Raw genomic sequence first — 15,023 nt, 5'->3', positions numbered from 1 at the left:
GGCCAGTATGGGATTAGCCAAGATCTCATGGAAGGTGTTAGGCTCAGGAGGCTAAATTGCCTTCTCCCGCTCCTAGGTGATGTGTTGTCGTGAGGACGTATTCTAACTGAGATCAATCGCCCTCTTCATCTGTAACACTGTAGGTAACAGATGAGGAACACATCAACCGTGATAGAATGGCGGGGCAGACTCGATGGGTCTAATGGCTTAATTCTGCTCCTATATTTTATGAACTTACGTTTTGCGCGACTTCGTGAGTTTCAAACTGAGGGGAAGGAACATTTTCCACTACGAATTTATGCGCAATTAGGGCAGGGAGTGAAAAGTAACTTTCTCAGCTTTTTATTATTTGGTTTCACCATGGACAGTGTTCGACTGTTCACCGCCCGCCAAGCCCTGAAACAAAAGCTAAAACTCACAGCCTTTTTTCTATATCCTCATGAAGTGGACGAAACAGAGATACAACAGACACGTTACAGACAAGAATAGGATTTGATTCCACGTGTGCAGAGTACAATGGATTATTGTGCATCACCTTAACCACGTGGTACAACCCCTTTACTTCATGTAACTTTAATATCTGATCTTGTCACAGATAAGTAGCCGAAGCACCCCACCAATGTACAATCAGGAGGACGTTCATCCACGAGAGGTGGCAGAAGGTAATAATGGGAGAAGTGAATACGGTAACCTCGACTGCACAGTGGGTAGCCGAAGAAGAATTGGTGGCAATGTGGGGTTAAGCCCCAAACACGTCTGCCTCCGTTCGTACTTCCGTTCGTCCCTCCTCTAACCCAACTCGATGCAAGTGGCCTGACAACTTGGAATAGTTTGTCACATCAGTGATTGCAGATCCATCGTGTAAAATGAATCCCACTTCCGAGAAACAATGGGCGAAAAATCGACGAAGATAGGATTCGAACCCACGTGTGCAGAGTACAATGGATTAGCAGTCCATCGCCTTAACCACTCGGCCACCTCGTCGCACAATTTTTTACGGCAATACGTCTTAATTCGTTTTGCACCCATGAACTGATGGAAATTATTTGCCTCTTTCTATTCAACCAGGTGTTCAACAGTGGGAATTGCAGTGGTGGTGGTATAGTGGTGAGCATCACTTCTTTTGAAACCGTTGACTCCGTTTCGATTCCCGGCCATCGCAGTAGTAGTTGAATCGGATGTTTTTGCGCGACATCCTGAGTTTCAAACTGAGGAAGACTGGTCAACTGTTTCTCATTCAGAATTTATACGGATTATCTAAGTGAGGTGTTTAACTTGCGAAAAGGTGTAGATATTGTAGACGTGGAGTTGATGTTACCTGTTGTGGGTCAGTCTAAAACGAGAGGTCATCATCTTAGAATATGAGGCTGCAAATTTACAAAAGATTTAAAGAAAAACTACTTCTCCCAAAGGGTTTTAATTCTGTGGAATTCACTTCCTCAGAGTGTGGTGGATGTAGGGACAGTGAGAAAGTTAAGGAGGACTTAGAGAGACATTTATTGGTAATGAGTTGAAGGGTTCAGGAGAACGGGCAGGACGGTGGTGTTGAGGCCATTATGTTTGATCAGGCAAGATCACATGGAAGGTTTTACGCCCAAGAGGCTGAATTGCACATCCCAGCTCCAATGTTATGTGTTCTCGGGAGCGAGGTGTTCTGGCTGATATCTCAATCGACCTCTTGTTCCGTAACATTTCAGGTAGCAGATGATGAACATTTCAGTCATGATCGAATGGCGGGCAGACTCGATGGGTCGAATGGCGTAACACTGCTCACATATCTGAAGAATCTATCGTTTGCGCGGCTTCATGACTTTCTAACTGAGGGAAAGAAATAGTTTCCAGCTCAGAATGTGTGCGCAATTATGGGGGGGAGTGAATTAAGTAACTTTCTCGTCATTTTCTAAAGTGGTTTCAATATGCAAAGTGTTCGATTATTCACAACCCCAAGTCCCAAACACTAAAAATCACAGCATTTTTCCGTCACCCTCATGAAGTGGATCAAACAGAGACACAACAGATACGTTACAGATGAGGATTGGATTCGAACTCAAGTGCGCAGAGCACAAAGGTTTCTTGTGCATCCCCTTAACCACGTGGTACAACTCCTTACTTCATGGAACTTTAATGTCTGACCTTCTCACAGACAAGTGACCGAAGCAACCCTCCAGTGCACAAACAGGAGGATGTTCATCCAGGAGAGGTGGCAGAAGGTAATTATGGGAGAAGTCAACCCGGTATCCTCGACTGTACTGTGGATAGCCGAAGAAGAACTGGTGTCAAATAACGGTTAAGCCCCAAACCCGTCTGCCTTCGTTCCTCCGTCCTCTAACCCAACTCGCTGCAATCTGGCCTGACAACTTGGAATAGATTGTCACATCAGTGATTGCAGATCCATCAAGGAAAAATAAGGCCCACGTCCGAGAAAAGTGGATTTAAAATCAACGAGAATGGAATTCGAATACACGTATGTAGAGTACAATGGATTAGCAGCCCATCGCCTTAACCACTCGGCCACCTCGTCCCACAACTGCACATGTCAACAGGTTTTAATTCGTTTTGCATCCATGAACTGATGGAATGTATCTGCTTCCTTCTATTCACCTGGTGTTCAAAATTGGAAATGCAGCGATGGTGGGAGAGTGGTGAGCAAAGTTTTCTTCCAAGCAGTTGTCCCAGTTCGATTCCTGGTCATCGATCTAATAGTTGAATTGGATGTTATTGTGCGACATCGTGAGTTTTAAACTGAGGAAGACTGGTCCACAGTTTCTCACTCAGAATGTATGCGTAATTATCTAATTGAGATGTTCAAGGTACCAAAAGGTATGTAAAAAGTTGACATGGGGCTGTTGCTTCCTCTTGTGGGGCATTCTAAAACGAGAGGTCATGCTCTTAGAATAACAGATTGCAATTTTAAAAAAGAATTGAGGAAAAACTACTTATCCCAAAGGGTTTATGATTCCGTGGAATTCGGTACCCCAGATTGCGTTGGATGGAGGGAGAGTGAGTAAGTTTAAGGAGGAGGTAGAGAGATTTTATTGGTAAGGAGTTCAAGGGATACGGAGAACGGGAAGACGGTGGAGTTGAGGCCAGGATGGGATCAGCCAACATCACATGGGAGGTGTTAGGCTCAGGAGGCTAAATTGCCGACTCCCGCTCCGAGGTCATGCGTTCTAGGGAGAAGGTGTTCCTGCTGATAACGCAATCGACCTCTTCGTCTGTAACATTGTAGGTCGCAGATGGGGAATATATCAGCCATAATAGAATGGCTGGGCAGACTCGATGGGTCTAATGGCTGAAGACTGCTTCTTTATTTTATGAACTTACTTTTTGCGCGACTTTGTGAGTTTCAAACTGAGAGGACGGAACTGTTTCTAACTCAGAATTTATACGCAATTAGGTCAGGGAGTGAAATAAGTAGCTTTCTAACCTTTTTATAATGTGGTTTCAACATGGACAGTGTTCGTCGAATTCACCACCCGCCAAGCCCGTGAACCAAAGCAAAAAATCACAGCATTTGTACTTCATGCTCATGAAGTGGACCAAACAGAGACACAACAGACACATTACAGACGAGGATGGGATTTGAATCCACGTGTGCAGAGTACAATGGATTATTGTGCGTCTCCTTAACCACATGATACAACTCATTTACTTCAATGGAATTTTAATATGCGATCTTATTACAGGCAAGTAGCCAAAGAACCCCTCCAGTCTACAAACAGGCGGAAGTTCATTCTGGAGAGGTGGGTGAGGAGAATTATGGGAGACGTCATCCCGGTAACCTCAACTGTACTGTGGGTCGCCGAAGAACTGGTGTCACGGTGCGGTTCCATTGACAACGTATCCAGAGGCACATATAGTGACGAAGACTGACAGGTTCAGAATGTCTCTTACACTCTCACACATTACCCGAGAGTGACAGGAATCCCCCATTTACAAACGGGACCAGAGAAGGGCAGAGAGAATGCACGTCACTCCCACATACAACATGTTGACGGATTCAACACAACCAAAATATAAGAAAAGATCATCACCACATATTATCTTCTTCGAAATCCCGCCGTCCCAACTTTAATATAATAAAAACAATTTTTATCAGTTGTGTCTCACTCTAATCTGTGAACTTTGCTCTACCACAGTGTGTTGACAGCTACTGGCCACGACACAGAACCGCAACAGAGCGCGGGAGATTCACATGAACTGTCGGTGATAGAATGTGATCGGGTGGACGGAGAGGTGTTCGGAGTATGTAAAATTTAAACAATCTATATTCATGCATTTCCCAATGGAATTGGTGGAATTTGGAAGTGTTTATCTTGAGGATCAATTGAGCAGAGACTTTAAAGCATTTTATCTGTGGTTCCCTCTGTGTGAGCTATGCAACATTGTACTGTGTCATGCTGTCTCCTTCATTCCTAGGACGAGACTGCAAGAAGGATTCTGAAAGGTATTTGCTGCAAAGCAAACAGGAACGTGCGTGATGTTTACTTTTGCTGTGAGGTAGAATGTAAATAGCAGAGAATAGCCTCGATTCCTCGACCTCGGGCTAATGGCCCAGCACGCTTCCGCTGCGGCACTCTGCTCCTTAAACCAGGAGCTACAACATTACTGCCTGGCTGTAGCCACACAACTATTCACTTCCGCATTTGTTCTTTCAACAAGAATACACGTTTGAGCACACTGATTCTGGTCAGCATAGTTCAGTTAATTTACTTTCGTGCTGAACGGTTGTTCTGTGAAGGGGATGTGATTTATTCTGTGACGTTGTTCTGATGAGAAACTGGGGAATGACTGGAATCATCTTCATAGAAGGAAGTTCGGGACGGCAGTTTCACCTCTCTGGGAACATTGATCACGCTCTTACTGATTTCTTCAAGCTTTGCTTCAAGTCCGACCCCAGAGAAGACAACTACGAGCAAAGTGGCGCAGCGGACGTGTGCTGGACCCCAAACCCAGAGGTCGATGGATCTAAACCATCCTCTGCTATTTATATTCTCACTCACACGAAACGGAAACAAGTTGCTATATGTCAGCAGCACATCTGCCTTTTTCTTTATTAGTATCAAAGTTTTGCTTTCAGTCTGATCCGCTCTTTGGCACCGGTTCTTCAGCTACCCACAGTACAGTCGAGGAGACTAAGTTGAGTTCTCCCAGAACATTCTTCTGGCTCCTCTAGTGGATGAACGTTCACCTGATTGGACACTGGAGGGGTTCTTCGGCTACTTGTCCGTGAAAGCAGTACCGGAAGCAGCTGTGGAGAGAGATTGCAGTCGCCAGAATGCAACTCTCCATTTGTACACTTCACGTCGCTCAGATCTTAGACTCTCAATAGCTTCGTGTGAGGAAGAGGTAGAGCGGGAATTCGGTTCTTGTTGATTGGAGCAAACTGTTCAATGCAGCAATGAGAAGCTCCTTCACCCCCAGCGGGTTGGATAAGGATGGCACTCAGATAAGGGCTCTGGCTAGGGATTAAAAGTAGGGAAAGCATCTATTGTTTGAAATGAAATGACGATGAAGATAGAATTTATGTCGCTTTGCGAGTGGATCTTAGTTTGGACGACAGCCGAGTGGTCTAAGTTGCTGCGTTTAGATCGAAGTCTCTACTAGAGGCGTGGGTTTGACTCCCACAACTGATATTGCCTTTTTTCTCCGTGAGGTTAAATTTCTCCAGCAAGATTTTCAACATCAGGAAGATCCAATACCTCCCTTTCAGTGGAAAAGCGTTGGTCTCAGGACATGAGATTCTTGTTTAAATACGCACAGCAAGACCACACAGGCAAAAGCGCAGTTAATGCCTCGATAATCTGCTTCAGTGACTCTGGTTGAGGAATTAATATTGAGCACAGGACTCCGGGTAAAATTCGTCTTATCTTCTTGTAAATAGTCTGGCTGGTTGGAGTGATTACATCCGTCTGAGAGGGGAAGTTGGAAACTCGGTTTCTATTGTGATTTACTGCTGGATAAAACTTTATTTCCTTATTGGCCCCCTGTGAGGTATTACTGGATATCGTTATTTCTCTACATTGCCCCTCTGTTGGGTACTATTGGATAACGTTTCCAGTCCAGCTTTGACAAATGGTCACCTGGACTCGAAACGTTTGCTCTTTCCTCTCCCTACAGATGATGTCAGATCTGCTGAGACTTTAAGGCATTTTCTCTGTGGTTCCCTATGTGTGAGCTTTACAATGTTGTACTGCGTCATGCTGTCTCCTTCATTCTTGGGACTAATGTCGGGATGAGACTGCAAGAATGTTTCTGATAGGTATTTGCTGCAAAGCAAACAGGAACGTGTGTTATGTTTTCTTTTTGTGTCAGGGAGAATGTAAATAGCAGAGAACTACCTCGATTCCTCGACCTCGGGCTAATGGCCCAGCACGCTTCCGCTGCGGCACTCTGCTCCTTAAACCAGGAGCTACGATTTTACTGCCCTGCGGTAGCCACACAGGTATTCACTTCCTCATTTTTTTTCTTTCAACTAGAACACACGTTTGAGCACAGTAATTCTGGTCAGCATATTTCAGATAATTTACTTGCGTTCTGAATGTTGTTCTGTGAAGGTGATGTGATTTCTTGTGTGACGTTGTTCTGATGATAAAGTGGGGAGTGACTGGAATCACCTTCATAGAATGAAGTTCGGGGCGGCAGTTTCACCTCTCTGGGAACATTGATCACGCTGTTATTGATTTCTTCAAACATTGCCTCAAGTCCGACCCCGGACAGGGTCAAGCACGAGCAGCGTGGAGCAGCGGCCCATAACCCAGTGGTCGATGGATCGAAACCACTCTCTGCTATATATATTCTCAATCACACCAAACGAAAACAAGTCGCTATTAGTCAGCAGCACATCTACCTTTTTCTTTATTAGTATCAACGTTTTGCTTACAGTCTGATCCGCTCTTTGACACCTGTTCTTCAGCTACCCACAGTATAGTCGAGGTGACAAAGTTGACTTCTCCCAGAACACTCTTCTGGCGCCTCTCCTGGATGAACGTTCTCCTGTTTGGAAAAAGGAGGGATTCTTCGGCTACTTGTCTGTGAAAGCAGCACCGGGAGCAGCTGTGGAGAGAGAATGCAGTCGTCAGGAAGCAACTCTCCAATTGGATACTTCACGTCGCTCAGATCTTAGGCTTTCAATATCTTCGAGTGAGGAACAGGTAGAGCGGGAATTCGTTCCTGGTTGATTGGAGCAAACTGATCAATGCAGCAATGAGGAGCTCCTTAACCCTCAGCGGCCTGGACAAGGATGACGCTCAGATACAGGACTCTGGCTGGTGTTCAAAAGTAGGATAAGCATATCTTGTTTGAAATGGAATGACGATGAAGATAGAATTTGAGCCGATGTGTGCACGGATCTTAGTTTCGGCGACAACGCATCAGGGTGACCGAGCGGTCAAAGGTTCAGGTCGCAGTCCCTTCTGGAAGCGTGGGTGCGAATCCCACTCCTGATATTGACCTTTCCCCCACGAGGTTAATTTTCTCCAGCGAGATTTTCAACCTCACGAATGTCCAATACCTTCCTTTCAATGATAAAGCGTTGGTCTCAGGACATGAGATTCCCGCTTAAATACGCACAGCAAGACCACACAGGCAAAAGCGCAGTTAATGACTCGATAATCTGCTTCAGTGACTTTGGTTGAGGAATTAATATTGATCCCAGGACTCCGGGTAAAATTCGTCTTCTCTTGGAAATAGTCAGGCAGGTTCGATTGTTCATATCCGCCCGAGAGGGGAAGATGGGAACTTAGTTTCTATTGTGATTTGTTGCTCGATAAAGCTTTATTTCCTTATATGCCCCATGTGAGTTATTAATGGATATCGTTATATATCTATATTGCCCCTTTGTGGGGTACTACTGGATATCGTATCCGGTCCAGCTTTGACAAAGTGTCATCTGGACTCGAAACGTTAACTCTTTTCTCTCCCGACAGATCTGGTCAGTCTTGCTGAGACTTGAAAGCATTTTCTCTGTGGTTCCCTCTGTGTGAGCTTTACAATGTTGTAATGTGTCATGCTGCCTGCTTTATCCTGGGTTTAATGTCGGGATGAGACTGCAAGAAAGTTTCTGATCGGTATTTGCTGCAAAGCAAACAGGAACGTGCGTTATTTTTACTTTACGTGTCAGGGAGGATGTAAATAGCAGAGAATAGCCTCGATTCCTCGACCTCGGGCTAATGACCCAACACGCATCCGCTGCGGCACTCTGCTCCTTAAACCAGGAGCTACAACATTACTGCCCTGCGGTAGCCACACAGCTATTCACTTCCTCATTTTTTCTTTCAACAAGAACACACGTTTGAGCACACTGATTCTGGTCAGCATAGTTCAGATAATTTACTTTCGTGCTGAATGGTTATTCTGTGAAGGGGATGTGATTTCTTCTGTGACGTTGTTCTGATGGGAAAGTGGGGAGTGACTGGAATCACCTTCATAAAATGAAGTTCGGGGCGGCAGTTTCATCTCTCCGGGAACATTGATTACTCTGTTACTGATTTCTTCAAGCTTTGCCTGTATTTATAGAACGAATACACAAACAATGAAGCGGGAGAATGTATTAAATCAGAGATTGGATATTCTTGTAACCAATACGGCTGTAATGGGAATCCTTCATTTTCCGATAAATCGGGATGAACAGATCGCTCAGTCGGAAATCAGATATCTGGGGATTTTAATGTGATTACTACAGTGATAATATTAACCATGTTAATGTTATTTTGCTCCAATTGAAACGTATCACGAATACCTCGTTAACTTGTTGCACAACTTGCTTTCAGCCAGGAGATGGCAGCAGTGCGCAATAGTTTGGGTCTCCTGATTGTGTCCACAGATCTCGATAGGAATGGAGCTGCTGCTTCCCGGGGAGCTGCCAAGCAAGAGGCACAGATACTGACCAACTGCACCCGCTCCAAATAGATTCCCCAAATTACTGAACAAAACAAAAACAAGCACAAATCATATTTTAAGAAACTATGACAGTGACTCTGAAAACAATACACCATGACCTCTGAAAGAATCGATTTGCTGTAACTAATTAAAGATGAACCGTTTCAATATCAGCCGTAATTCCTTACCAGTTCTCAGACAGGCACCGACTAGTTAGAAGTTTGCTTCACTTTTCAAGGTCTGGCTCAATTAAATCAATCACAGGCCCATGATCTGCTTTCCTCCTGTTCTCAGACACATCCACTTTGTACAAGGGCGCACTAACTGGTTTTCAGAGTAAGAGTCAGACTGCAGTCACTTCGTTCTCTCTCGATCCCTTTATCCCAGAACCACCTCACAACCAGGAATGGAACTTCTCACAGAGCCAAGAATGGAATAGTTTGTCGATTCTTCCACTGATTCAGGACCGCCCATCGCCAGGATGTATTCGTCCAAAAGAGTTGGGATGAAATAGGGCTGAGTTTCACTGTATCCAATCAGTCTCCGGAGAAGCACAAAAACAGTGAGTGAGGGAGAGAGAAAGAAACAAAGAAACAGATAGAGAGATAAAATATGTTCAATTTCTAACACGATCTTTTTACCCAAAAAAACATTCAGCTGAATGAAACCGAACCACGTTTCCATTCGCTGCCGTTGCTGCTTCTCCTTCCAAACGTTGCAGGAAACGTTATTATTTATTGATTGTTGTTTTGAGTGCGAGCTTCTTTATATTTCGTTCAGTTTCCAAAACAAATGCTGAACATCTGACTGACTCAAACCGTTCATTTACAAACATTCCAATTCATTCTCGAGTCAGTGGTTTGCGCGGGGAGTTTCGCAAACACTTCGAAACACAGTCGCTGCGAACAGAGTTCGAACCAGCGTGGGGAAGCCCCACGGGATTTCAAGTCTAACGCCTTAACCACTCGGCCATCGCAGCTGCGTCTAGTGTGCCATTCATTAGTAATTTGGTCGATAGAATACATTCTAAAACCAGCCTGGAATCACTCCAGGAAGTTATTGCATTCAAACGATCAACGGGGCCCCGATGTTTATGTGAGGAGAGGTTGAATCTTCGTGGAAAATGACCATTGGATTTGGAGAGAGGCCTTGAGAGACTCGAAAACCTCAGCTCCCTAAACGCACAATTCCACCGATTAAATAGATTGTGGAACAACATCAGTTACATTGGAAATATATTAGAAATTCAAATGGAACAGGACCACACTTTACAGTCTGGAAGAAAATTTAAATGATGAAATCTAGAAATTACAGCACAGAAGGAGACCTGTGCAGGCCGAACGGTCACCTGATGACGCAACTAAAATGGTCACGTGTCGGGATTCCGGCAGTTCCCCGGATCGCGGTCAGAGCACAAGCCAGGAGGTGCTGCTCAATTATTAAGTCAGTTATTTTTTATTACATGTCATTGGTCGTCAGTCATTGAGAGACCAGCATTCCTACATGGTATCAGGAGTGGGCAGAACGTCTTCACCGCATCAACATGCTTGTATCACAGAATCGTAGAATATCCAGCTCAGAAGTAGGCCATTCGGCCCAACAAGTCAGCACTGACCTTCCGAATGAGCACCGCAGCAACTCTCTTCAAGAAGAGGTTTAATAGACAGTGCACCAGCAGCCCGGCTAGCTCAGTCGGTAGAGCATGGGACTCTTAATCCCAGGGTCGTGGGTTCGAGCCCCACGTTGGGCGCTTTCTTGTTATTATCTGAAAATATTGATGCTGAATGAACTGTCTTCATAACAGGAACACAAGGTTATGTCCCTTGACTGGGAATCCAGAGGTCTAAACGAACCTCGTGACAAAATTTAATAAATATGTAATTAAAATTTCGTCTCAGAAACGGCGCAGAAAGGTTCTGCTTCCGACGGATCTTACTTCCACAACTGGGAACACATTACACAACAGATAATGATTTGACACAACTACAGTGAAGATCTGTCACCGGCAGTGTCACGGTTCCATGGCAGAGAGCACGGCTACACAGCAGAGAGCTCAGTTACACAGCAAGATATAATTTTACAAACAGGGTCTCTCTGTGTGCAGCAGAAAACACATTTTCCTAAAAAAACAGTTTCTCCATCTCGGCACCTTTTCTGTGTGTGTGTCATTGTATGTGTGTCCTGATAGTCTCTTCGTGATTTTTTGTGTATCTTTCTCTGTCTGTTACAGCAGTGCTGCTGTTATGTATTAATCTCACTTTTCCCAAACAGTAATTGTGATTGATAGATACAGAAACATTTCCAAACTGACATTCAGTACCAATGTCTGATAGAGACTGAAACCCACCCTCACATACAGTCCCAGACATTGACTCATAATGAAGGAATCCTGCTCTCACAAACTATTGAGACTGAGGTGCAGAGTGTTCCCTCCACTCGCGAATACTACCTGTGATTTACAGAGACAGAACACATCTCAGTCAGGTGAGTAGCAGAGTTTGATGGGTACAACATGTATTCCACAATCACCTTCTCTGCGCCAGATAATCAGATGCAGACGACATGCGGCGTCTGTGTTGGTTTAACAAGGGTTTTACCCAAGAACAGGAACAGATTTACACAATATCAGGGTATAAGACGTAGGAGCAGAAGTATGCCATTCAGCCCATCGAATATGCTCCGCATTTCAATGAGATCATGCTTGATCTGATATATGACGTGTTATGGCCTTATACGGTGGCATATTATCACAGTGGTTACCTCACAGAGCCAGCGATCCGGGTTCAATTCCAGCTTTTGGTCACTGACTGTGTGGAGTTTGCACTTTCTCTCCGTGTCTGTGTGGGTTCCCTCCGGGTGCTGCGATTTCCTCGCACAGTCCAAATGTGTGCGCGTTAGGTAGACTGTCCATGCTAAATTGCCCCTTAGTGTTCAGAAAGTTGGGTGGTGTTACAGGGATGTGATGGAGACACAGAGGCTCTTTCAGAATATCGTTGCCGAGTCCATTGGAAGAATGGCCTCCTTTTACATTTTAATGATCTCATGATAATACTCATGTCCACTTTCCCGGCATTTTATCTCTAGATTTCACGATGAACCTTTAAAACCAGCAATCCCACCAAGCCTCAGGTAGCGGTAACTCCTCAATGGTCGTTAATTTCCCGGATGTCAGTCATTTGGCCAGTCTTGAGTGAAGTCACATCCTGGAAATGACATACATTGATCCAGTTCTAAAATAAATTAAGTCGCTCTAGTCCCTGATGACCATAGGCCCTTTGAGTCTAAGATCTGACTGGTGGTGATTTAACCTGAGGATCACCATACTTCAGGCGAGGATCAATAATAATAATACTAATAATCTCTTATTGTCACAAGTAGGCTTCAATCAAGTTACTGTGAAAAGCCCGGAGTCGCCACATTCCGGCGCCGGTTCGGGGAGGCTGGAACGGGAATTGTGAGATGGCGGGGTTTTCATGTTTCAAGTCGAGTATAACCGTGTGATCTCTATCTAATTAATTTGGTTTTGCTTCTGCTAATCTTGTCTCACAGTGAGGCAAACCTCACTGATTTGATAGACGAGTGATCGTTCTTCAGTCTTGTCATTGTCGGACCCGCTGAATATGGAGGCATATCCTGTGTGGCAGGATTTAGCTCCAACTCAAGCTATAAGTTTGTGGATGATACCACTGCGGTAGGTCGTATCGCAAACAATGACGAATCAGATGCAGGAGGTAGATAAATCACATGGTTGCATAGTGCACTGTCATGTGAGTGTACATTTAAGACATGTAAGTTTAAGCAATGCACATTTAAGAAAACAGTGATGTCAGAGAGTGGGTGGAGCTGGGCTTTAGGTCAGCCATTTTGCAGCTTTTTACTTTCAGTTTAAAAAGCAGTTTGTGTGTGTCTGTGTGTTTCCAGAGAGCTGCAAGTTTGAAAAGAGATTGGGAGTGTCTTCGTTTGCAGGGTGCTGGATCTCTGACATAAAAGACCATCTCTGGATCATTTGGGTGATTTAAACTGATAATTGTAAAGCCTTCAACCTGATGTGATTCTGTTTAAAGGTGTTAAGTCTCTTGGAAGTTTGAAGGAACATTTTAAGGAATTGTTTCTGTTGCGATATTTTCTGAGTTATCTTTGAAGTAAGGGGCGTTAAGAGATCCAATGTTTATTTAAGATGTTAAGTTGAGTTCATGGAATAAACAGTGCTTTGTGTTTAAAAGCCCACGAGTCCATAATTGTATAATAATAATACACCAAGGGAAAAAGCCGTGTGCCAGGAAAAGCAACAAATCCATTAAAGGGAGAGGTTGGTTGAACTCCATGATACATTTTGGGGTTCTGAAAACGCCTCACCCATAGAAATTGGGGGCTCGTCCAGGATAAAAGTCTATCTATTGGATTGGCTTTTGTGAACTTAAAGACAGTGAAGGATTGTTCCTTTTCCGGTGTGGTATTTTAGTTTACGTGGGGAGAGTGTTGTGAACAATGGTTCTTTCAGAGGCTCAGAAGTTTTTGTGGGTGGAGAATGTCACACGAAGTACTTTACGGGCAGAAACGAACAGCAGACTGTTAGATTTGGCAAGAACATTGCAGTTAACCTTACCTGACAAAATGCGAAAAGATGAAGTAATTATGGCGGTGGTTAAGCATTTAAAGTTGCATGCGATAGAGTTTGACTCATTGGAAATGGCAAAAATTCAGTTGCAAATTTAACAAATGGAACAGGAGAAAGAATGAAAGCGGCTTGAATACGAGAGGGAGAGAGAGGAAAAAGAAAGAGAAAGAGAGAGAGAGAGGAAAAAGAAAAGTAGAGAGCAGAAAGGCGAAAAGAAAGAATAGTCCTAGCAGAAGAAAAAGAAAAAGAAATGGAAATACAGAGGAGGGAAAAAGATAAAGAGAGCGAGTTTGAACTTCAGAAAATGGCCATGAAACATGACAATCAGTTAACATTGGCAGACGTAAAGGGAAACGTACAGCTGGATGATAGTGATGAGGATAGTGTGAAAGCGCGTCATAGTCGAAGGCTTGGTGGGAAACTATTTAAATATGTCCAAGCACTGCCACGGTTTGACGAGAAGGAAGTGGAAGCCTTTTTCATTTCATTTCAGAAGGTAGCTAAACAAATGAAATGGCCACAGGACATGTGGGCGTTACTGATTCAAACAAAGCTGGTAGGTAGAGCTAGTGAAGTGTTTGCATCACGACCGGAGGTGGAATCTGGAACGTATGAGCAGGTGAAGAAACCCATCTTAAGGCAGCTGAGCGAGTGCCTGAAGCTTACAGACTAAGGTTTAGAAATTTAAGGAAAGAATTTGGTCAAACATACATGGAGTTTGAAAGGCTGAAAGAGAGTAATTTTGATAGGTGGATAAGGGCTTTGAAAATAGACCAAATGTATTAAGTTCTCAGAAAATTATACTTTTGGAGGAGTTTAAAAATTCAATTCCTGATGTAGTGAGAACTCATGTGGAAGAACAGAAGGTTAGAGCTGCGAAATTAGTATCGGAAATGGCAGATGATTATGAATACGTTCATAAATCAAAGATTGTTTTCCGACATCAGTTTCAGCCGATGAGGGATAGAAACTGGGGACATGAGAAATACTCAAGTGGTAAAGGTAAAGGTGATATGATGGGAGACAATAAAGGGAGTGTACCTCTGATTAAAAAAGAAATCCAGGAGGGTGGAAAAGAAATGAAAACTTTCAAATGTTTTCACTGTAATAAACTAGGCCATTAAAGTCACAGTGTTGGTGGTTGAAGACAAGCACTGAGAAGGGTGATGTGGTAAAACAGGATAAGACGGTGGGGTTTGTAAGAGTGGTAAAGGAAATCCCAAGGGACGCGAAGGAGGTGCAAACAATTGTGCAGCCTGTTCAAGAAGTAATTGTTAAGAAGGTGCCAGATGTATTTAAAGAATTTACTTGCGTGGGTAGAATTTACTTATGTGTATCAAGAGGAGCAGGTGAAGAAGTCACAATGTTTTGAGATACAGTGGCTAGTCAATCTTTAATGGTAAAAATGAGGAATTATGTAGTTTGGGAAGAATGTTGCCAGAAATGGTGGTGATATGTGGAATTCAGGGTGAGAGGAGTCGCGTTCCATTGTATAAGGTGAAGTTGGAAAGTCCAGTGAAGAATG

At 43.8% G+C, this 15,023-nt stretch overlaps 3 non-coding genes across 3 annotated transcripts; 1 reads left to right on the top strand and 2 right to left on the bottom strand.

The window, feature by feature from the left end:
- Positions 1–902: 902 nt before the first annotated feature.
- On the bottom strand, positions 903–984 carry trnas-gcu (transfer RNA serine (anticodon GCU)). The gene has a single exon. It is a non-coding gene; the product is annotated as a tRNA-Ser (tRNA).
- An 8,793-nt stretch (positions 985–9,777) lies between these two features.
- On the bottom strand, positions 9,778–9,859 carry trnas-uga (transfer RNA serine (anticodon UGA)). The gene has a single exon. It is a non-coding gene; the product is annotated as a tRNA-Ser (tRNA).
- A 698-nt stretch (positions 9,860–10,557) lies between these two features.
- On the top strand, positions 10,558–10,630 carry trnak-cuu (transfer RNA lysine (anticodon CUU)). Its single transcript has one exon. It is a non-coding gene; the product is annotated as a tRNA-Lys (tRNA).
- Positions 10,631–15,023: the final 4,393 nt, after the last annotated feature.

This window comes from Scyliorhinus torazame, chromosome 24 (genome assembly GCF_047496885.1).
Source record: "Scyliorhinus torazame isolate Kashiwa2021f chromosome 24, sScyTor2.1, whole genome shotgun sequence".
In the NCBI taxonomy this organism is placed as follows: Eukaryota; Metazoa; Chordata; class Chondrichthyes; order Carcharhiniformes; family Scyliorhinidae; genus Scyliorhinus; species Scyliorhinus torazame.
The sequence above is the reverse complement of the archived record's forward strand: the minus strand, read 5'-3'. Positions and strand labels throughout refer to the sequence as shown.